Here is a 25,634-nt window from a genome sequence, read left to right as displayed (position 1 = left end):
GGGGCCGTGTCCAGCGGACACGGGGCCGTGCCCAGGCTTCTGTTCAGCCTATAAATAGGAGTGTTTGGCTTCATTTCAACTCATCCCTTGGCACACCACCTCTCTCACACTTCATCCACCACCCACCACCACCATAACACCATCATCCACCACCATCATCCATTGTCCATCGTAGAGTGTGTGAGTCGTCTCGGGTTCCAAGTTTGATCGTAAGAGTTCTTGACAATCAAGGCCATGTTTGCCTAAGTCTCTTACATCACTTGGTGAAGACAAGTGTTTAGTATAATACTTTTTATTTTTAATCTTTTGCACTTTTTATTTGGTTTTGTATTAATGACTTTAATAACTAGTTACTTATGTTGAAGGTGATCTTTCCTTATCGTTTGTCCGTGGTGTCTTGGCATTATTTTACTGTCTATATAAAATAAAAGATTTTCACCATTCATATCTCCACGGTCTATATGGAGGTATGTTGGCTACCTGGTCGGGGGTTAAGGGAACGGTTTGGTAAGGGTCTTGCCCTTGTTCAGCGTTTAGAGGTCCTGCTTGGGACCTGGGTCAAATTTAGTAGGATCTCCTTCAATGCCCATAGGTATTGGATGGCGGGGATCCAAACTCTTTGACCCCCTCATAAGTTAACTACTATTAATACTATAAACCGGCTATTTAGGACTGTATCCCTGCTGACTCAGACTACTTAGCCGAGGGTAACGTCACCGCCAAAAGCGGGGCCTACCACAATTTGCATTAATAACTTAATTCATTATCTTTCAATAATCCGACCCTTTAGGATTGTATCCTTGCTGACTCAAACTACTGGGTTGAGGGTAACGTCGCCTTCAAAAGAGGGGCCTACTACAATAACTAAGATAATCTCTTAAACAAGTGCAAAAGTGCAAAAATAATCAAAGGTTATACTAATACACGTGTCGGATCCAAGTGATTCATCTTGTCTATCTGTTTTTATTTTATTTTTATTTTCAGCATTTAGTTAGTTTTTATTTTTCTTAGTTTAAAACATTTTTCTAACTTTTTGATTTGATTAGACGTTGAGGATAAACCGGTATTAAAAGCTCTTGTGTCCTTGGACGACCTCGGTATCTTACCAACACTATACTACGTCCACGATGGGTGCACTTGCCCATATGTGTGTTTAGTGTTAGTGAATATCGTGTTTTATAAATTTAAAACTTGGCTAAAAGTGTAAAAAAAGGGGCTTAAATACTCATAAAAAATATAACACACTTCACGCACATCATTGTTCAACTTGTAAACCCAGAAAGAATTTCATCTCCCCCATTGATGACATTTCGAATTTTTGCTTCATCACCTGTTCGAAATCTTTGCACAATTTCTCATTCGTTGACCCAAAAAATTATATCGTCTACATAAATCTGAACTATCAGAAGATGTCTGTCGACCTCTTTAGTGAAGAGAGTGGCATCCACTTTCCCCTCTAATAAAGCTATTAGCGAGTAGGTGTTGAGACAAAGTCTCGTACCAGGCTCTCGGTGCCTGATGTAGACCATACAACGCTTTGTCCAGCAGATAAACTTTGTTCTTGTGGATTGGGTCGGTGAAGCCCGGCGGCTGACCGACATAAACCTCCTCTTTGACCTTCCCATAAAGAAACGCCGATTTTACATCCAACTGATAAACTTTGAAGTTCTTCCAAGACGCAAATGCTAGGAAAATTCGGATTGCCTCTAGTCGTGCTACAGGCCATAGACTTCTGTAAAATCAATCCCTTCCTGTTGACTAAAGCCCTGAACAACGAGTCGAGCTTTGTTCCTTACAACAACTCCTCTGTCGTCTCTCTTACACTTGAATACCCATTTTGTATTGATTTTCCTTTGACCATCCGGTAAATCCACTAGCTTCCACACTCCCAACTTTTCAAACTGACTTAACTCTTCTTGCATTGCAATGACCCAAGAGTCTTCAGAAAGCGCCTCTTTATAAGTTCTCGGTTCGATCTGCAAAATAAAACAACTTAATGAAAATTCAGTTTGTAAAGGTGCTACTGTAGAATAAAAACATGTTAAGCCCTGGTCTATTTGACGTCTTGTACGAACGCCTGAATGCAGTTCTCCTATGATCAACTCCTCTGGATGATAAGAAAGAGTTCGCGGCATCACTTCACTTGGAACATCTACATTTCCCTCCAGATTAGTAACATTCTGTTCTGCATCTTGTTCACCAACTTGGTTTGTTTGACTTGATATCTGGATCTGCTCCCCCTCAGAATCTGAATCACCATGATCAAATACTGGCATGTTTTCAGCTTCTTGATTATCATTCACATCCGACTGACTACCAGGAGCAACTTCATCATCATGTTCACCAGCATTGCTAGGACCTGCTTCATCATCATTTGAAGTTTCCCGAGGTCTTCTAGAATACTCCGCTAGGAACCTGAGCTGCGACTCATACTCTCGCAAAATATCCAGCTCATCAAAGAAATCTTCATCATCCTCTGATTCTTCTCTCATGTCAAACGAATCCCAAAGTTTGTCATAATGATATCGCCATGAATCACCAGGATTCTGTGGCGGCATAGTGTGACCTTGACATTCAACATTCGCTGCTTCAATAATCCGCTTCTCACTTGGAACGAAGACACGTCGCAATGGATTGGCATAACCAACAAATATTCCCTCAATGCACTACGGACCAAACTTCCATGAGGCTCTATAACTGTACAGGGTGACCCGAACGGTTCTAGATACTTCAAATTCAGTTTGCGGTTATTGATTAGCTCAAAGCATGTCTTGTTGAACTTCTTGACAGAGAGAACCCTGTTGAGCGTATAGCATGTGGCGGAAACAGCTTCAGCCCGAAAATTAATCGGTAACTTTGAATCTGCGAGCATAGTTCTATCCGTCTCGATTAGTGTCCGGTTTTTGCGTTCTGCGACTCCATTCTGTTGTGGAGTGTACGGAGCACTAAACTCATGCAGTATACCTCTTTCATCACAAAATTCTTCCATCTTACTGTTTTTGAATTCAGTACCATTATCACTTCTAATTCTTCGGATACGCCTTTGGTACAAATTCTCAATATTTTTGAATAACGCCATCAGACTGTCAAACGTTTCATCCTTTGTCTTCATGAAAGAAACCCAAGAAAATCTGGAATAATCATCAGTGACGACCAAATAATAGTAATCTCCTGTAATGCTTTTGACATTCACAGGACCAAATAAATCCATGTGAAGTCTTTCCAAAGGTCGTGAAACTGAATTGACTTGCTTTTTGGGGTGCGACTTTTTCTTCTGTTTGCCTTTGATGAAACTTATGCACTCCCCTTCCAGATGAAAACCTTTGACATGAACTCCTGTGACCAAATCGTTATGTACCAAGTGATTCATCTTCCTTAGGTGAATATGCCCCATCTTTCGGTGCCACAATCTCGATTCTTTTTCAGTTGCTCTGGACACAAAACAATGAGCCTGACTTGTGGTTGTAATAGCTATGCTCATGTCCAACAAGTACAGATCATTGACTCTTGGTGCCCTCATGATGATCCATTCCTCAGGTATCACAAATCCTGGTTTCAAGATCAAACATTCTTTGTCAGTGAAGTGAGTAGTATACATCCTGTCGCAGATCTGGGAGATACTCAGCAGATTGTTCTCCAGCTCAGCGATGTAGTTAACTCTCTCAAATGTTATGATCCCATTGGATAATATTCCTTCGCCTATAATCCTTCCTCCTTGATTACCAGCAAAACCTACGTAACCACCATTTATATTTCTCACATCATATAGTAATGCGGTCTTCACTGTCATATGTCGTGAAGCTCCACTATCCATGATCCATCTGGATACAAGTTTTGGAAGATCCTGCACATAACAAACTTTGACTTCAACAACTTCAAGAAAAATGCCGATTCATGCTTCACGATCCAGGAAGCTCCGGCAATTCAAACTGCTTAGTCAAACATGGAGTCCACCCAGACCTCATCAGCCTTAGGTGTAACCTTGACTGTTTTAACTCTCGCAACTTGAATTTTAAAGTTTTCAGCCTTGAGAGGTGGGAAATTTGCATCATAATCAACCGTAATTGATTCTTCAGCCTTTTTCACCTCAGAACTTGAAATTTTCTTCTCAATTTTTCGCTTCCAAAATTGTTGAGATAATGCAACCCTTTTGTAAAATTTGTCGTTTTTAGTTACCAACTTCTTTACGGATTCATTTTTCACACTCTTTTTCTCAACAACGATTGGTGTTTTACCCTTCACATCAACTTTCTTCTGTTGAGTCTTCACAGTTTTAGTCTTAGGCTTCACATTGGTACACTTTCGTGCAATGTGACCAACTTGATTACATCTAAAGCAAGTTCGAGTATCAACACCTCGACTCGTGCCTTCAGACTGAACTTGTGAAATTCTCTTTTCAAAGAACTCTTTGTTTGATTTTGAAAAAATTTCTTTCTCTTCATCAGCAAGCGAACTCGAACTGTTCACAAACTTTTTCTTCTCAACAAACCTCTTGTTTGGAACATTTCTCTTTTGATAATACTTACCCCCTGATAACCACCCGACCAATTGTTTCGGTTATTATTGTAAAAACACGGTGGATTAACATATTTCTTGTTGTAAACTTTTTCTTTCTCAAACCTCATTTTACTATTCTTTTGACTCAAATTGTTTACTGCTGACAACTCAACTTCAACCAGTTTAAAAACATTTGTCAATTTGTTCATGTTTACATTCTCGATTGGAAACTTTGAATCCGAAAACAACTTATCCGAACCTAACATCTTGTACATGACAAGATTTGATTCTTCATTTAAGTTGTTCTTGGACTTTTGTTTCGGAATGTATTTGTCCAAGAAACACCCATCTTCCTCAGTAGTGTCACTATCCGTTTTAAACACATTTCAACAACATCTTTCACAATATTATTTTGGACACTATCGTCATTGGAAGATGTGAACGTGACATCAATGTTCTCAGGAAGTTTAACTTCACTTTCTTCCTCAAGTTCAACCAACCCAGATTGTTTTTTCGTATAGTTATCAAGAACAGGTGGTGGAACTCTATGAAAACCCACCCCGGTTCCATCAGAATACACGTCTTCGCCAGCTTTGTTTTTGCCAATGGGTTTTGGAACAGTATGTTGCAAAAAAAAAAAAGCTTGTGGAGCTATAGCTGTAAAGCTTCAACTGGATTCGCTCGTTTTCAATTTCAACCTCTTGAAATTTACGTTTCAATTTAGCGATTTCATCCAGTTGTTTGTTGATTGATTCTTCTTTTACTCTCAGCACTGCTTTTAGATGTTCGTTTTCTTTAAACGTTTTACCATTTCGATCATCACTATCTTTCACTGTGCTTTTGAGTTTTTCAAATTTTTCAGAAATCTGACGGTTTTCAAGAATTAACTTTTCATTTTCTTGTTTAACGTTTTCCTGTTCAATTTTATCAGTTTCAATTTGAGCAGTTAATTCTTTAATCCGTTCAGTTGAAGCTTTAACGGTTTTGTAACGCCCAAGAATCTGATTCTCAACGCTTCTGACTTTTGCTGTCAGATCCTCAATCTTCTTCCCGTTGAGATACGTGACAATATTACAAAATTTGCACTCTTTGTTGCAATTTTTGCAATCAACATTTCCTTCGATCTTTTTACCTGACGCATTCGTTGACGAGTTTGGACTGACCTGGCCTTTTGACTCAGACACGGAGTTAGAGTCTACCTCAAGTGCTTTAGTAGCCAGCACTTTCCATTTTTCCCAGGTTCTCTGCAGTCAACTCCTGCGTTGTATCAATAATTCCAGTATCAATCTTCTTTGATTTCTCGTTCTCTTCTTTCTCTTTCTCTTCTTCTTTCATTTTCTCAGTTGGAGTTCCCCACCATTTGTTCTGCCAATACTCATCCTCTTCTTTTAACTCCTTGATGATGGCTTCCAGATCAAGCGTTTTGTCATCGATCGCAATATTTCCATATTCATCAAGATAACACTCCCTGTCCGGATCCCATCTTCTCGCTCTCATCGCATCCAAATAGATACGAGAAATTCTAATGATTCTATTTTCAGCAATCATTTTCCTATAGTTATACTTCTGCTCTTCAGTACGATTATCTTGCCACGGAATAGATTCATCTTTTGCCATGAATGCGTAACCAACCGCATCTTCTTCTGGTAGAACCTCTTTGCTCCAATCATACCCCTCATCATCATAAATCACCGCAAGAGCTCTAGATTTCTCTCTGTTGTCTTCAACCTGCTTCAATCTAGGTGGCTCAGATTTATTCTGATGGTATATTGCCTTCTTGTAGTAATCATCTCTGAAAGGATTCTCCGACTCATCAGCATACGCGTTTCTGCATTCTCGTTTAAAGTGACCCTTTTGCTTACACTTGAAACACGTCACTTTGGATTTATCGAAACCCAGCTTGGTAGATGGACCACTAATTGTCTTTCTGTCAGTAATTTCCATGAAACGCTGTGCACGACAAACAGCACTGGCCATAGCCCAACGAATATCGATTAGCTCCATTTCTTCAGGATCTATTTGGTCATAGTCCTCTTTCGTTAGGTTTGTGTTGCCTATCTTCCCAGCTACTAACCCTTCATACGAACACCGACGCCAAGAAGACCATTTGTTGCTTAGCCGACTCCTCGTCAAAATTCTGGGCATTCTTCAAATCTATTGCAATGTTGCACTGAAACTTAGCATCAGAATGACTTGCAGATGATGAAGATCCACCGTGATAACCACTGTGACTTCCACTGCTTTGACTTTCTTTGCTTGTTGTCGACACATTCTCAGCAGAAAATGCAGTCTTTGGAGAAGTTGCTTTTGGCATCATGCTTTTCGGATAATATAGATCCAAATTCTGCTGGTAAGATGAGTGATTGACTTTGAATGTCTTTTTCAGCTCCAACTCGTGACTCTCGAGTTTCTCAATCAGCAGATCTAATGTCAACTTCTCTGGTGCCATGATGGTATTCTTTAGCATTAACGCATAATATCTCCAGTCCATATCGTCTGGCAACGAATCAAACAACTTGTCGATAAGATCTTCCTCAGAATATCTGATGTCATGCCTTGCCAATTCCAGCTTCGGATGACCAAATCGTTCTATCATTTTACAAACCGACTCGTTCTTTAGACACCCAAACATGTCAAACTCTTTCCTAAGTAGTTTCATTTTGTTTTTCTTGATCTCTTCACTACCTATACATTTCTTTTCTAATTTCTTCCAAAGATCTTTTGCATTTTTATAATCTATCAGTGAGATTATGTCTTCACGAACAGACTGAAATAACAACGCTATGCACTTCTGTTCGGCTACAAATGAATCAATCTCCTCAGCTGAGGTCAAAATTTCACCAGATTTATCTCCATGTTCATAGCCGTTCTTCAAACTCTTCCAGCTAGCAAATGCAAACGCCATCAACCAGTCTTCAAACTTTCTTGACCATCTACTATACTCTTCGATAGCCATTAGCTTTGGGGGTTTGTTGAACGTTTTGAAAGCACTTTCCAATTCCCAAGCTTCCTTTTTCTTCACAGTCGTCGAATTTTCATTCGTATTACTTGACGAAGTATCATCGTTTCTGGTATTTCCTGCAAACGCGTACAAATCACTGAACGGGTTCAAGAGTATATCATCCATCTTGAATATACCTGCAAATTTTGCAAACACTTAGAAAAATTTTCGAAGTTTTTGAGAAATGTGACACAAAAGCGGAATATAGTATGACTGATAAGCGAAACCAGCTTGTGCCAGATAAGCGAAAGTATGTTTGACAGATAAGCGAAACAGATATTGAGTGACAGATAAGCAAAGCTAGCAAGTTGTCCTTATGAGCGAAACAACTAGTGTTCGTATGAGCGGAACTAGCAGAATGTCACTATAAGCGAAACTACTTGTTCTTTCAAGCGAAACCAACAAGCGAAACGTTCAAATAAGCGGAACTACTTGTCTAAATAAGCGAGACTATCAGTTTGTTTCAAGAGGAACTATGTATTTCAAGTGGAACCTATAAGAGAAATGTCCCTAAAAGCGAAAGTACTAGGTTATTTCAAGCGGAACCTCCGATTGTCTGTATAAGCGGAACCTAGTTCTAACCAGTTTTCACCATGTTTTAGTCCGAATTTTAACTTGAAACTTTCTAGGGTTTGTTATTATTGTATTTCACACGTTATAGTCAAAATTCAGGCCATTTCAACCGTAGAAACCAGTTCAAACTGAAAAAGTATGAGAGAAAGTGAGTAGAAATGAGAGAATTCTGCAGATTCAAGCTGTAGTACTATGAACTCCTCGTCCTGAGCTCTGATACCACTTAATGGACCGTGTTCCGACCCTAAACAGTCAGTTGAGAACGTTCATCTTCACGTACGAAGGCGGAATCAACGTAAATGAAGTTACACAGCTTTTCCTTTTCAATTCCTTCTCTTTTATGGCAATTTGAATCACTTTTGACAGAGTTCTAGCACCAATACAATGATCAGGTTCTGCTTCAGTGTCCACCCAAAGACTAACTAGGTTTTGCTTATGGTGACTATATATAGCACCTGAGCTTTCGCTTATTCGACATGTCTAATAAGCGAACCTCTCACCTAAACCACATAAACGAACCTATTAACTGACACATAAGCGGAACTAATTCAACATATGTACAAATAAGCGAAACTATCAACATACAACCTAATTTGGACATTCTAGCTCGTATGTTGACCTATCTTGACCTAAGACGTAATGCAGACGTAGTCAACAGACATTCCATGCATCAACAAAGTTCGATATCAAAACAAAGTGTTTTGATACCCGAAAATAGCTTCGGTGCAAAATACGCATAAACACGTATTTTAACAGAAACTTTGACTCGTCACTTCGACTAATCGACGTGGTAATCAGTAGGTATAACCATCGTGATTACGCTCACGTTGCAAAGTTCAAACGAACTTTGTGTTAACCAATTCATGGTCAAAGCAGAAAGTCAAGCATAAAAAGCATGAAAGAAGCTTACAAAATGTGACAACTGTCAAATTTGCATGCATCCCTATGTTTAATTAATATTGATTTATGCTTAATGACTATGCTTAATTACAACTGAAGAATTAAACTGCTTTATGATTTTTGTATCATACATACATATGCATCACATTCATACACTCACTCCATATATTACATACAACCTTTAGTGACAAATTTGATGCACAAAGCACAGTTAGCACAGTGAGCGGATAACCCAGAAATATGCTGACAATGCCAGCACCTAGACAGACAATATTTTTTAGGCCAGTATGGGCCAGAGTCAGGGTACTACACTAGTAGGGGGTGTAGGGAAGTGAGGACCATAAAACTGCGTCACTAGGTGATAGTGATAGTGCCGGGAAGTGCCTAAAACACACTTTAAATGCAGAATACTGCACTTAATAAACAAAAATCAGCATTTAACTATGCTAGTAAAGTGCAAAAACTTGGCAAAATAGTCCTAGATACTTTCCAAAGTGATGGGAATTAAATGTGTCACATAAAGTAACATAAAAGACACTTTATGGATTTATTAAGCACTTTAACGGACAACACCCAACCGAACAACCGGACTTTACCCGGAACACAAAAAATATTGTCAAACACATTGTTTTTATTTTTCTGAGCTAGTTAAGGTCCCCGAACACCTTAACACACTATATATTATGTGACACATCATAACATACAAACTTAATACTTGAATCCTAACTAAATCACTAACTAACCATTGAAAACCAACCCCATACCCCCCCCCCCTTCGAACCGGTTAAGGGAGTGGGGACACACCCATGATTTTTTTTATTATTTTAGTTGATCTTGTAGATGGATTAAGGGACATGTTAACTAAAGGTTAATAACATTGGGAGTTCTTTATATAAAGACCACTAGATAACCTTTGAAACTCATCTTCACCATCAACAAACACTCATATCTCTCCCTCCTCTTGTGTGTTCGGCCGAGACCACCCACACACACCACCACCATCATCATTCAAGTCCATTCCAAGCAATCTCCATACTTCCAAGGGTGTAAGTGATCCTACAAGTAAGCTTGGTGTATTCGGAAGCTCAAGGACCGCTCTCGTTTTCTTTTATCCACCTCTTTTATGCTCTTGAACTCCCCTAGCCTTGTGCTAGTAGTAAGTGCCTTAGATCTTCATCTTCTTCATATTTTTTATGGTTAATAGTTAAAAGAATGGTGAAAATATAAGAACTCTAAAGAACATAAACAAAGTCTTGAAATAAACTAACTATGAGATGAAGTAGTGTTAAAATGAAGATGAAATCATGTTGTTCTTGTGTTGTTATGATTATTGTTTGTTGTTTGTTAGTAAAAATGGTATGGTTCATCACATGGACTTGCTAGATCATGTTTAAAGATATGAACTAGCAAGATGTGAAAGTTAAAGATGTGTAGGATAATGAAATCATCCACACATAACCATGAACTTGAATAAATGAAAGTTTCTTGAAAAATAAAGACCAAAATAAGTTATAAACTTGTAGATCTAAAGATCTATGAGTGGTTTTTCGAAAGAACCAAGTGAAAAGTATAAGTCTTGCTAAAACTTGGATCTTACATAAACTAAACACATTTTTAGTGGATAAACAAGTGTAGAAACACTTGTGTAATAAGAAAATTTCACAAAGAAACATTTTTAGAAAATATAACTAGAAGTTGTGAAAAACCAAACTCTTTAAAAATGAAGTTTTAAAGGAACGAATCACATTTTGGAAGGTAACAAGACTCACTAAGTGTGTTAATAAGTTACTACATGTTTTTATAAATTTTCAAGTTCATGAGTTTATAGTTTATGCTTATTTTTGACAAAATTTGATAAATAGAGGTTGTATGTTGATGATTGAGAATTGATTGAATGATTTTACAAAAGAAAATGATATGCTTGTAAGCATGGACACCTCCATTTACAAAGGAAACTCTGGCGAAATTTTCCTAAAAATCCAACACTTAGAAAATATTTTTCTAACAAGTGTTACAAATATATTTTTAACTTAGTTTTCAAAATAAACTTCGCCATGATTTTTATTACAAAAATACTAAGTGCCGGAGGTTGATTTTCGTAAATAAAAATTTGATAAATATATAGTTAGAATATATATTTTATAGACAATTGTGTGATTAATTGTATATTTTGTGAACTAGTTATATTATTTTAGGGTAAAATAATATAACTTACAAAATACCATGGAAATTACAACTCCAAAATAATACCAAAAATTACAAGGAATAAAATATTTAAGTTACACACGTAATATTGAGAAATCGAACAAGAAAACGTAACTTATGAAATATTCCGGGATATACCACTACACTATATTTTTGGTAAATCTTAATTTGGAAATGAAAGAAGTGAAAATATGATTTCGTAAATATTACCAAGTATATCATATTTTTGACAACGAGAAAATATATTAATTTTGGGAGTTAAAAATATATTTTCCTAGTATATTTAGAAGATATATAATTTTTGAGAAACATATATATTTTCTGGTATAATACATGAATGAACCATATAAGTTTATATATGTATAAGTGAGACTTGATATACATGGTTTTGGAAATATATATTGGGAATATATTAACATATTTTTATTTAGAACAATACACTGAAATACAATGCCATTACTTGGCAAGATATACAAATACAAATACGAAGATACATGTATGAGATACCCCCACCCTTGGGAAGGAAATGCGAAGTTAAAATACTTGGGAAGTAGGAATACAAAATATTGATTAACAATTATTCCAAACATTAACTATAATTTAAAGTTAAAATAATTATTTTAACTAATAATTATAACCTGGAATAATTTTGGAAACACAAGAAGCGTAACTCAAAAACCTTCATACTAAGCAAAAGCACGGCCCGTTCGTCTAATAGACGTTAGTCCACTGTAGGTAGTCGTGTTGGCTGAGGAGACTTGGGTTACACATACTGAAGACGCAATACAGTGAGATTTCGTGTTCCCCCTTTTCTCTTTATTGTTTTCAGTTTTATACTTCGGGGGTGAAATACATGCGACAATTATTACAGACATTTATTTACATGGTATGGTTAGCGTAGGGGGGGGGGTTTACTACTAGATCATGTGAATGAGTAGGGTGATTAAGGCCATCAATCCTCGTTGTAGGATCGAGGGGCATGAGTGATAGATCTATTTGGGTGTAGCGAGCCCCACCTATGAGTCCGCAGGATGGACCATGTGGTGACTATGTCTTCCAGCCGAAGCCCGGTAACAAATCTGCTAGGTTTGAGTCTTCCTGCATCACTTCACACATATCAATGGCCTTGCAAACCATTGGTGATCTCTTTTTCCTTATTGCTACATACCAGGGACTTACATACTTACTTACAACATTTTCAAAGGTTTATACATGAACTCGCTCAACTTTTGTTGATGTTTTTCAAACTACATGTATTTCAGGAAATTTTAACGGATCTGGCGGGCGTTGGAAGTTTTTATGCTGCGTTAAGAATAAAGATGTCATCCATGGTCTTTAAGTTTGGACGGTGTGTCTTATTCCTAGACGAGACATGTTTTCCAAACCTTGGTATTATTCAATATCTTTTGACGAGTCCTTAATGAACTCAAAAACAATTTGTACGATTTGTAAAAATTGAATTTGGTGTCTACGTTTTAAAACAATGTTGTTTTGTTTTGAACTTATTTAATGGATGACAAACCTATGGATTTATCATATAGTTGATGTTATGATTAAATGTAATGATATTAAGAAAGTCACACCATAATCACGCTTAAGCAAAAGTCAGGGTGTGACAGCTTGGTATCAGAGCTTCGATCGTAGCGAACTAGGATTCTTTCTCGAGTCTAGACTACGATCATTAGGGCTCTCACGAAAATGTTTTCACGACTTGTTTTTCATTGCATACACAAAACGTCCAGATCCAGGGAACAAACATTTTTACAAATAAAAGGCACAAATACACATTTCAAAATTCATATTTATAATTCAGTCTTAGAGACTGTAGGAGGTTAGTCTTAGAGGCTGAGGGAGGATTAGCCTTAGAGGCTTGGATAATTAGTCTTAGAGACTGGGAGGATTGGTCTTAGAGGCCAGGGAGTTGGTCTTAGAGACCAGGGAATTAGTCAAAGAGACTGGGAGGATTGGTCTTAGAGGCCAGGGAGTTGGTCTTAGAGACCAGGGAATTAGTCTTAGAGACTGGGAGTTGGTCTTAGAGACTAGGGAATTAGTCTTAGAGACTGGGAAGGTTTGGTTTTAGAGGCCAGGGAGTTAGTCTTAGAGACTAGGGAGTTCAGTCTTAGAAACTGGGGAGGTTTAGTCTGACAGACGGGATGTGTTAGTCTGAGAGACTGGGTGGGATAGTCTGAGAGACTGGGAGATTTGTCTGAGAGACTAGGAAAGATAATGTGAATACATGACTACGTGATAAATTACTCTTATTTGCATACGCTGGTTTCTAATCGTTATTGTGGATATACGTGCTATGACTACTATGTACCAGCACACACGTCACCTTCCTCAGGGAACGGAATTGTCAGATAATGATGACCCTACGGCCACCACCACAGATGATGAGACTGTACCTGCGCCGGAGATATTTACGACTGTTAGGATCGGAGGCTATCATGATTGTGCTTGTTTGTATAAATTTGACAAATCAATGAATATAAAATAAGATTAAGTGCAGCGGAAATGAAAAACAAACTTTGTAACAATCAAAGAAGAGAATAGTTTGATAAACACATACTTCAATTTGAGTCGAATGATTATAATACAAATCAAAGGATTACAAGCATGCTTACAATACTAAACTCCCCCTCAGTCTGATACCCCAAGGTTGGTTGCACAAGATGAAAGGATTGAATTAAGGAGAAGAACTCACCCAAAACGATCAAATGTAACAGTACACAGTACTGCTCCATTTATAGGCAAACCAAACCACTGAGGCATCAAGGCTGACATCACCATGAAAGTGACATCGAACAGACTAACAAACTTTATCTACTGATCTAAACAACTACTGCTTTGCTAACTACTGATGTTACACTACAATACACAAGATAAGTAAAACTGCTCTTGCATCCTTCCACTGCTGTGAACCCAGCAGTACTTGTCATGATCAGCAGTGCTTGACTCAAGGCAGTAGATTGGGCAGCAGGGCTTTAGTCTTCATTAGTCTTTGTCTTGATCAGCAGTTGTAGGTCAGCAGTTGTTGGTAAAGGCAGTACTTTGGAGTATGTCAGATGTTAGAGCCACAATCAAGGGGAAAGTTTATAGTAAACAGCTGCTTATTGTGAATCCATTTTTGTGATCCGGTTTTGGCTTTCATTATCTGTTCCTCTGGTAGGGTTCAATCCCAACAATCTCCCCCTGGAACAGATAATGCCAAAACCCTTCATAATTCTTGATTTTTATTTCTCATCAAAAGCTCCCTAGCTTGTCTTTTAAATTCTGCTTCAAATTCCTTGGAACTCAGGTCATCTTCATCCCTACACAGTGTAAGTTCAAGGAGATCCTGCAAATCTTCAACACTAAGGCCTAGTGCTTCTTTCCTTGATATGTACTTCACTTCACCATTGAATCTGACCAAGGTCAATACGTGGGTCTTTTGATCAGACGTCCACTTTAGTACTTTTAATCCTAATGGGTTTCTTGGGAGAGATTTATTCTTTGATGAGTTTGGAAATGTTTGCCTTGGGAACACTTGCAGACTTTCAGACATTCTTTTGAAGGCCAATTCAATGACATTGTTTGCTGCAGCTATGTCTTCTGCAGTTTCTTTTTCAATTAGCTCTTGCCTCTCAATGTTTGTCATGTCTGTTGAAGTGTTTGGTGATGCAGGCTTGGTTAATACCTTCTTAAAAAGGTTCAGAAGCTTTGTTGAGCTCTCTTCTTTTAGACCCATTTTCATGATGGTTTCTTTGAAGTACTCAGCTTCCTTTTTCTTTACCTCTTCTTCAGACAGCTATTTTCCTTCTTCTTGGTTTGACACAAGAATAGGATTATCTGCTGATTTGAATAGATTTTGGAGGTTTTCAATCTGCTGTTCAAGCTTCATCATTTGTCCATGCTTCTTTGAAGTGCCTGAAACAGTTATCTTTCTTTTCTTCAGCCTTTCATAGGCTTCATCAGTCTGCTGCTTTGACCATTTTGATATGGCTTCAGTAGTATCCATTTTTGCATCCACCAGCTCCTGTTTCTTTCTTTTGTACTCAGTAGTTAGGTCAGCAATGAGCCTTTTGTATTTGCTCCAATTTGGAGCATTCTTCTTCTTTTTAGGATCATTCTTGATTCTGTCAATCCTATCAGCCACATGCTTTAGAGCGACTATTGGCCATTCTTCAAAATGTTTTTCTTCAGCAGGATAGAACTTCTCTTTCATGATATAGGCTAGATATTCTTTTCTTAATTTATTTCGTTGATCAGTCTTTTCTTTGTTCAGTTCTTGTGCAAACTCTTCTATCTGCTTCACCTTTGAGAGGAAGAATTCCAGTTTTTCAGCAATGGCCTCGTCACTTAGACCTTCACTTTTAACTTTAGCTCTTATTTTAGCTTGCCTTGCCTTGAGCTTGAGATAATCATCCATATCCTCTGGTGCCATAAAGCCTATGAGTGAGGGGAATCTTCTTTTTGAAGGATCTTCCTCAGTATAGAATTGCCTCATCTCATTTTTGACAGCTTCTAGTTCCAGTGGATATTTTGCAGCATTAGGATCATGTATGTCCTCATCGGCAGAGATTGGCTTTCTTTTTCAGGTGAAGAGCTTTGGTTGTGATGTAGGAGTGGTGAGAGCAGTGGTGTATGGTTGACTAACAGTGGTTGAAACAACTGGTGTTCCAACTGCTATTGTCATTACAACTACTGATGTATCAGCAGATGTCTTCTGCTTTTGAGCAGGGGTTGTGATGGTAGTGGTTTGAGTGGTGATGAGTGATTGACTAACAGTAGTTGGAACAACTGGTGTTACAACTACTGTTGCCATTACAGCAAATGTTGTAGCATCTGCTGTCTTCTACTTTTTGGCAGGAGGTGATGATGGGGTGGCTGTTTTTGATGGTGAAGTTATTGTTGGTGATGTGATCACAGATGATGGTGGAGCAGTGGTTTTGGTGGTGTGTGGTGATGTGGTGTGTGTTGATACTGCAGCTTTGGTTTGGCTATTTTCTGGCTCAATAAAGATGCCGTCACCAATTCCTTTCTTTTTCCACTTGATCTTCTCCCCCTTTTTGGCATTATCTGGGAAAGTTTCATTCATGAAGAGGATAGTGGAAGGAACTTTTCTAGAGGCACTTTGGATAGGAGCCTTGATAGCTTTAATATCTGCCTGTGTATCTTTGAATCTTGATTCCACCATGTTAGTCAGCTTTTGAACATGTATAGCATGCTGCTGATCTGCCAGCTGCTTTTGTCTTTCCAGTAGTGGTTGGAACATGTTCCATAACTCATTTGCAGCAGGTGCCTGTTGAGTAGGTGCTTGAGAAGGAGGAGCAGTGGATTGGGCTTTCTAAGCTTTTAACAGCTGCTGTACCATATCCTTTATTTCAGCAACTGAGGTTTCCAGGTTTTCAACCCTGCCCGTCAATTCCTGATATTTTGAATCATCACCCGAATTAACAGGATCGTCTGAATCCCCACCAGCAGTGGTTGTACCAATGTGTGACTTAGGAACAGAGTCCCAAAAGTCATTCACTAATGCCCCTTGTTCTTGGTACTGGGGACTTCTTTCTTCAACACTAGATAACCTTTTGAGGGTACCAGAGGGCAATGCATACTCACTAGTGGTTATCATAGGTATTATTGTAGAAATTGCCTTCAAGGGAGTCTTACTAATGAAACAACTGGCTAAATGCAGATCTTTTGATCCAACATTTGTAGTTGCTGCTCCGCTTGAACTACTAACAGGAATTACTTGTAACTCCTGCAGTGTAACCTCCTCAGTTGTTGCTGGGATAGCAGAGATATCAGCATCAGACCCAGTCACTTGTGGGAGTATACTCTCAGTGATAGGTGATTGAGAGGAACTGGTTTGTGTCTGAGTAACATCAACTGCATGCAACAAAGGTATTATTGATTGTGGTAATGTGGGGGGTGAAGGTAAAGGAGTTGAAAGAGACATGTCCTTGGGATCAGGACTGTGGAAGATGGATCCGAGTGGGTCCAGAGCTTCATATTGTGGGGTCATTGTGTTTATAACCTAATCCTTTTGTGAGGATGAAGGAGGAGTTTGAGGCAAGGGTTGAGATTTTTCTTCCATCTGCTGTGAGGAAGTAGCAGCAGTGGTTATTGGTGACTTTTGTGCTGTCACTGGCATTGACTCTGGGATCTCATCTTCCAGAGGTGCGTTTGTTTTGGGTTTGGGGGGCTTTCTGGATGTTTTCTTTTTGGTCTTTTTGGTGATGGCAGGTGTGGGTTTCAAAACAGTGGGTGTGCTGCTTTGATCACCTGGAGCAGTGGGCTCAGCAGCCGATACCTGAGGAGCAGTTTCATCTGCTAAATTCTGCTCATGCACCTCTGCTTTTGTTTTTATTGGTGCCAACATTCTAGAGAATGTTTCAGGTGTTAAACAGTTTATTTTAAAAGAAGCACCTTGTTTGGGCAATTCTGCATCTTCCTTTACAAATTTTTGTTCAAAATAGTAGCTTAAAAATCTTGGAAAGAGCAGAAATGCTTTACTATCAACGTTTTTCACCAAATCATCAAATATTTCCTGGGAATAGTTAAAATTTTCATTGTTTAAAATTGCATACCCCAGACATTGAATTTTTGATGGTATTTCATTAAAAGACGTTGTTTTATTAGAAACACACATCAATAGAGTGTGAAACAAAAATCTGGGTGCAGAAGGGAAATAGCCTTTTTGTAAGGTATCCCTTTTTGGTTGCTCTGCATAGCCCCTGTTCATGAAATCCTTTTTCAACTCGGTTTTAGAAAATGAGGTTTTACCTTTCAAATCATCGAGTTTGAAGATTTCTGAAATAGATTGTGGAGTGATTTGGATCTTTTTACCCTGTATCGAGGAGTTGATGGCTGTGACAGTTTCTCCTTGTTTTTCAAGGGTAGCCTTGTTCCAGAACTCTCTCTGGGTTTGTAGATAAATGGGAGCGTCTGCTATTATCAAAGTTTTATACTTTGATGCAGACAAGATGTCGATGATGGAGTTGAAGGTGTTGTCGTTTGTGGGTTTTGTGAGTATACCCAAATAGTTGTGAGGAGCTTTGTAACGAATTTCTGTGGTTTCAGCGGCCATTTGAGTGGCGTCTGTGGGAGTGGAGGAAGAAGATGTTTTTGATTTTGACTTCGATTTTGATTTCGTCATTTTTGATGAAGAAGATCGAAGAAAGTTTTTGTGAAGAAGAGTGGGAAACTGCTTTGAGAAGAGAATTTTTGGAATTCAATTCGACAGTGTGAGCCCCTGTTTGGGTTTAATCAGGGTTTTATTTTAGGGAAAAAGTGAATACTGACGTGGCAGCGGTTATAATGATCTGACGACTAAAAACTGACCACGTGTCAGCCCCTGATGGAAAATTAAATAATGGAGGACAGTTGTTTTGGGAGCCACTGATGAAACAAACATCAGTGGTTACAACGTTAATAAATGAAGCAGTGGGTGATTTTTACCATCAGTGGATGCTTTTACTGCATCAGTGGATAGTATATCAGTGGATGAAACACTGATTTTGAACAACAATGTTTATCAAGGAACGAAAGAGCAGGGGTTGACTTTCAGCAGTGGACAGACTTTAGAAAGCAGATATTTGAAAACACGGCAGCAGTTAAGGGAAAACAGTGGTAGAAAATAAAATGAAGACCGTTAATACAACAACTGTTAGTCAGTGTTTTAACTTTTGACAAATAATGTTAGCATCTGCTTGTTCAGATGTAGGAATTGATTTTGTCTTGTGTAAACACGATATCATGTCCAACATCTGTTGAGCTTCAGAAATGCTATGCTTAACAAAATACATTTTAGATGTAGATTATCAAGTTTAAATTGCCAGCAGTTGTCTCAAAAATCTTTGTTCAAGGTTTTGCCACATGTTCATTATTCCTGACAGTGGTTTAGCATCCCAGATGATGAAGACTTTTCTACTAAGGCTACTCATTTTGTGTCTAATTATTTGAACTAAAACATGAGTATCTCAGTAGTTCAAAATCAATTTGCAACCAATTTTTGATCTGTGATAAACTAACTTGAGCTTGACATGACCTTGACATGTGTACCATTTCCTTTTGATCAGTTTCAAGAATAGTAATTTCACACAAAAATAAGGAAATTACATCCTGACCAGAGATGAACTTTTTACTATCAAAAAAGAGTAAAAGTACAAAATATATTATATATAAAAAATAATATATCTGGTTTTATTCTGAGAAAAACTTTTGTAAAAATTTTGAAAATAACATCAAAGGATCTGGTAACTTTCCAAATAAGCTCATGATCATATCATTCTCAAGTTATTTTGACCATTGTTTAGGATCATTTTCTTGTCAATTGATTGTAAATTCTTCTTTTAAGGTCAATCACTGGAGATACCGTTGTTCCCTGAACAATCCCTGTATTTGATGAATGCACACAGTTGCATGATGACCATTGTTTACCCAACTTTGACCTCATAAGTGTTTTATGCTTATACTCTTTTTCTTTTGGCTTCAAAAAGTTTTGAGATAAGCACACTTTTGAGTTTTGTTCATTTTCTTCTTCCCTTTTTACCCTTCCCATTCATAAGAAGAATCCTCAATCCAAAAACATTTCCAGCAATGTTTTGAGAGATCTGGTCACATTTGTACATGTTTTATTCCCAATTCTCACATTACGTATGATTTGGACTGTTTAGACTCCAGTCTTTTTTTTTTAATGTGTTTTGACATGGTTGATTTGGTCCTTTTGAGGATTCTCAACCTGGTTTTTATCACATAAGATTTTATGACTAAAGTTTTATTTCCCTCTTTCTATGTTAACAAAACACTAATGTTTATATGAACATAGGTTTCGTTAATCTGAAGTTCATACTTTAGTATAAAGTATGATGAAATCATCACAAATTTCATAAAAATAGTTGAAATCAATTTTGAATGAAGATAGTCATACATAGTTGCCAGACATGTTGTCAGATCTGAAAACTATGAGTGATTTGAGCATGAAAACACTAGGTATTTGAAATTTGTGAATCTTATGACATCTTGGTTGTTTTACAGAGTATCAGATTCATCATTTTGAACATGATTTCTCGTTGCTCTGTTTTTCAACTAAATACAATCAGCCTTAGTATCAATGAATTTTAAGCTGGACTGTTACGTCAGATTGATTGTTAGATCGAATTTGACTGTCCGAGCTCTGATACCAATTGTTAGGGTCGGAGGCTATCATGATTGTGCTTGTTTGTATAAATTTGACAAATTATAAAATAAGATTAAGTGCAGCGGAAATGGAAAACAAACTTTGTAAACACAATCAAAGAAGAGAATAGTTTGATAAACACATGCTTCAATTTGAGTCGAATGATTATAATACAAATCAAAGGATTACAAGCATGCTTACAATACTAAACTCCCCCTCAGCCTGATACCCCAAGGTTGGTTGCACATGATGAAAGGATTGAATTGAGGAGAAGAACTCACCCAAAACGATCAAATGTAACAGTACACAGTACTAATCCATTTATAGGCAAACCAAACCACTGAGGCATCAAGGCTGACGTCACCATGAAAGTGACATCTAACAGACTAACAAACTTTATCTACTGATCTAAACAACTACTGCTTTGCTAACTACTGATGTTACACTACAATACACAAAATAAGTAAAACTGCTGTTGCATCCTTCCACTGCTGTGAACCCAGCAGTACTTGTCATGATCAGCAGTGCTTGACTCAAGGCAGTAGATTGGGCAGCAGGGCTTTAGTCTTCATCAGTATTTGTCTTGATCAGCAGTTGTAGGTCAGCAATTGTTGTTAAAGGCAGTACTTTGGAGTATGTCAGATGTTACAGCCACAATCAAGGGGAAAGTTTATAGTAAACAGCTGCTTATTGTGAATCCATTTTTGTGATCTGGTTTTGGCTTTCATTATCTGTTCCTCTGGTAGGGTTCAATCCCAACAACGACAGACACTGAGAGCGACCCTGACATGTTGACCAAGGATGAGGACGACTTCTAACCGTCCGCGCTGCCAGACTTTGGTGAAGAATTACCCTTGCTGATGGTTTCCTTGACGAAAATCTTCCTCTCATTCTTGATTCGGTCCACGACCACCTTACCATTTGGACACTTCGGTGGAGAGCACCTCCTGACTCCAATCCTTGACAATGCGCCTCCTATGGACATTCCTTTCGAAGGTTGGCTACTTAACGAATAATTGATGATGACATTGGCATGTTATTGATGGTCCTTCTGATAACACCTATGACAATGGAAAGTTTGACGAGCACGTTGTTAAAAATTTCACTTTTTGAGACCCCTGTTAACAAGCTATCCTCTGCTTCAAGCATACATTCGATTTCAGACTCCTTTGAGTCTGTGACATCTGCAGCCTTACAGACAGCCAGATTACAGCTTTCTACCACTGACGCAGAAGACGACGCCCTTATAACTGTTGCGACTATCACCTGCTCGAGGCACCACACTGTCACACGACCCAGAACCTGCTTCTGAGACAGCCCCTGTTTCTTTTGGTGTCAGCCTGATGTTGTACCTGCTGAACCTGCATCCTTACTTGATCATGAACCTGTTTCTTTTGACTTACCAGACAATGCATCCCTTATACCCGACCCAGTACCTGCACCTATTGATCTTTAGTTGAGACGTTTGTACCTGCACCTTCACCCGCTGATGTTACTCTTGTGAAGACCGACGTCCAATGCGCCAACATGCCTATTGCTTTCTTTCAAGACATACCCACACCACGGGAAGGTACTCCAGGTCAGCACCCGCGTAACGGTCCCTTTTGCTACTGCAGCATTTTCTACAACCTCACAGGCCGCACCGTCTGATGCATTCATCTCTACATCGCTGGACGAACCGTTTTGATGGTTCCTATAACACACTATACTGATTTTAGACCCTTACCATCCCTCACTTTATGGAGGCCACACACAGGATGAGTACACCTGTCACATCAGCTGTAGTTTGCGGTTATAAGTCGCAGAATGTTGGAGCTTGAGCTGACACCACGTCCTCCACCCTACCTATTGCCAGTATACTTTCATCAAGGTTCCTTTTGCGCTCTCACCTACTGCTATTACACCTTTCCCAGGTTTTGATGCTCGCATCTTTACTGCCAAGCAGCAGAGCAGTTACCCCTTCGACGTACATACAAGCTCGAGGAGGAATTCACGCATGTCGACAGTTTACTTTTCTCTCATCCTCCACCTCAGTCACCAGTATAGTTGGTTTCTGGATTATGCGGATTGCATTACATTTGGGTAGGACATTAATGATAAGCCAAGATTGTGGAGACTTTTGAAGACCTTCTCTGACTACGTAATTTTGATACACTATCATATTTAATGGGCAAGGGAAGGGTGACCCTGTGTCCCTGATGATGTGATACGTTTTGGAAGACAACACAATTGTGGCCAGGAAATAATGAGAAGCCAATCATCGTTAAGCATGCGAGAATACTTTGTGACCAATGACCAACGAAATCTCAGTCGCTATGTCTTCGTTAAGCGCATTAACCTATATGTGTGTGCTATAATTATAATGCTATGTGCTTACTTGCAATAAATATAATTACAAAGTTGCTTGGTTATACTATGATTATACTATTGCTTGATTGGTTGGTAACCTATTATATGTGCATATGATCTCTAAACAACTGTATGCACTCCCCGAACGAATAAGACCTGACCTAACCAATCTTCTTCTCAGAAGATGTCAATACAAGGGAACGTCAATACCAACAACCCTCTACCGACAACAGCAGAGTCAGAACTGCAAGGGCGCATCTCGCAAGCCATCGCACAACTCGAGACCCTTCGCTCCAAACACGGCGGAGATACCTCAGGAAATAACCCACCCAGCGGCTGCACTTACGAGCAGTTCTTGAACCACAAACCTTGAGAATTCGACGGTACTAGGGGTGCCTTAGCTTTTGTGCGTTGGGTGGAGAAGACGAATTCTGTCTTACGGTTGAGCAAATGTGCCCCATAACATCAGGTCACGTACGTAGCTGGACTATTTGTAGATGGGGCTCTATCATGGTGGAACCTTCCGGTTCAAACAATGGGCGAGACTACTGCGTATGCTTTGACGTGGGACGAACTGAAGGAACTAATGCACCTCACGTTTGGTGCAAAGATAGCTGAATATGTGCAGAGATTTGGCGAATTATCACAAGTTGCATCACGTTTGGTGGACCCAGAATCTAGGAAGATCGAACGTTTCATCGGGGGAATGGCACCTCAGATTCTAAGCCTGGTAACAACATCAAGCCTCCAACAATCATCGAAGCAATCGACATGAGTGTGGCGCTCACTGAAGAAGCGATTAGACAAGGAAAATTTTCCACTCCGGAAGAGGAAAATGAGACTCCTGTAGTGTCATCTGTGGATAACAAGAGAAAGCTCGAAAATTTCAAGAAGGTTACTCAGGTGAGTAACTAGAAGAAGGCCAAAAAGGGAAAAGACTACATGGGTATCCTACCTAAATGCGACAATTGTCTACGTTATCATGTCGGGCGATGTAAATATGGAAAATGTGATAACTGTGGTAAGAGGGGGCATCCCAAGGAGACTTGTAGGCAAAGTATTGAACGTGGAAATAAAGACCAGGATGATGGCGAGAATCACGGAGGAAACAACGACAATGACAATTATCAGAGCAGAGCGAGTGACAAACAGAAACGTGCTCAAGGTTGTCTTAACTGTGGGAGCAAGAAGCATTTCAGAAAATACTGTCCTAAGAAGAATCGGGCACAAGGATAAAAGCTCAGTAGCAGAGCTAGGAAGGCACACCCGGAATCCAAGCGTGGATATCGGTACGTCCCATATTACTCAACGATATGCATCCGTGTTGTTAGGTACTGTGGCGAATTTTTTAGTTTCGCATTTCTAGAGGTTGAAAGTATGCTTGGTTTAGTAGTAAGTAAGTTAGGTGTCACACCCCCAAAATCCACCATGCGGAGTATCACCGCTTGGAGGCGTGACATGACCAGGATCGAGCCACCAATCATATTGAACAACATAATTAAGTAAATAAAACCAAACACAATACGATTGGTGACCAAAAGGAAGTAAACCGATTTTAGGTTAACAGCGGAAGCATAAAACATAAGTTCGAAACATAAGTCCATAGTTCTTAAGTTAAAAGTCCAAAACGTAGGTTTAATAAGTTCATATAGTTTATTTATTAAATACGGGACATATCAGTTTGCATCCCACAACGACCACCTCCATATGCAAGCTCCATAGCATCTAATGACCTGCAAAGCATGTAATAACGAGTCAACAACAAAGTTGAGTGAGTTCACGGTTGGTTGTCCATTCTAGAGTTGTTACCAAAAACATAGTTTAATCTCATTCGGTTATCCAGCCGTGGGAGTTACCCCATAGTTCGAAAACGTTTATTAGTTAACCATCCCATGTCCACCTTCCCTGGCTAACCAGCCTGGCACTTTGGCTGTGGGGAGCTACCCCAGTATTTTAAACTACCAGACTCGTTTATCATATCGACTACTAACAAAAATCAATGGTGCCCTAGCGTCGGTGTTCTATCCCCACCGACGTGCCATAGTCCATTAGTACACGCCCGTCCGACTGGCACGGTGTGAGGTTTGTTAAACCTAATAGCGCTATTAACTAATGACCCGCTCGCCATTGGCCTCGGCGATTAAGTCGATATAAAAATGAGGGACTTATGATTGAGTTTTGTCTAGTAAGTTGTAAGGTTGTTGTCCTACCCAAGGAGGACGAACGTACGTAGTTCTACCCAAGGAGAGTACGCAGGAGTAATATTGGCATCCTACCCAAGGAGGATGGCCGTACATATCCTACCCAAGGAGGATATGTAGGATATGTAGATTCAGTTTTAAATTCTTTAACCCATTCCCAAACCAACGGGAATCCCATGCCTTAGAAAGTGTGTGAACTCACCTCGGTTTGCTCGGTTAGATTCTCAAATATAGTTCACAGTCAAGGTCGGTCAATCACGTCCTAGTATGATTTACCAGTTAGTCATTTAGTGGCTTACAAATAGAGCACAAAGTTCCTATACGTATCTATCACATAGCATGCATTACTTTAACTGTTTATGCATGTATATATATATTTCCCATCCATTCCCCACTCATAAGCATACATACGATAGTGCACGTAACACATATAACATGTTAGATCATTCACAGATAGCATACTCGACATTTAGACACGCAAGTCACAACTTATATCAATTCAACATTAATATTCAAAACCGGCTGTTTTCGGACATTTAAATAAAATAGTTAAATTATTCCAAAAATTCCCAACTTTTTACAGAATGTCCTAAACGTTCCAAATTTTATTGTGTAAAAATATCGGGGTCCGGTTCACTACCAATATTTTATAAAAGTTCATATTCCGGACTGAACTCAGATTTATGTATTTCTGACCACAGTCAACTGAACAATTTATTAAAAATTCATCGAGTGTCTGATTTACCAA

This window comes from Helianthus annuus, chromosome 14, assembly GCF_002127325.2.
Source record: "Helianthus annuus cultivar XRQ/B chromosome 14, HanXRQr2.0-SUNRISE, whole genome shotgun sequence".
In the NCBI taxonomy this organism is placed as follows: domain Eukaryota; kingdom Viridiplantae; phylum Streptophyta; class Magnoliopsida; order Asterales; family Asteraceae; genus Helianthus; species Helianthus annuus.
The sequence above is the reverse complement of the archived record's forward strand: the minus strand, read 5'-3'. Positions refer to the sequence as shown.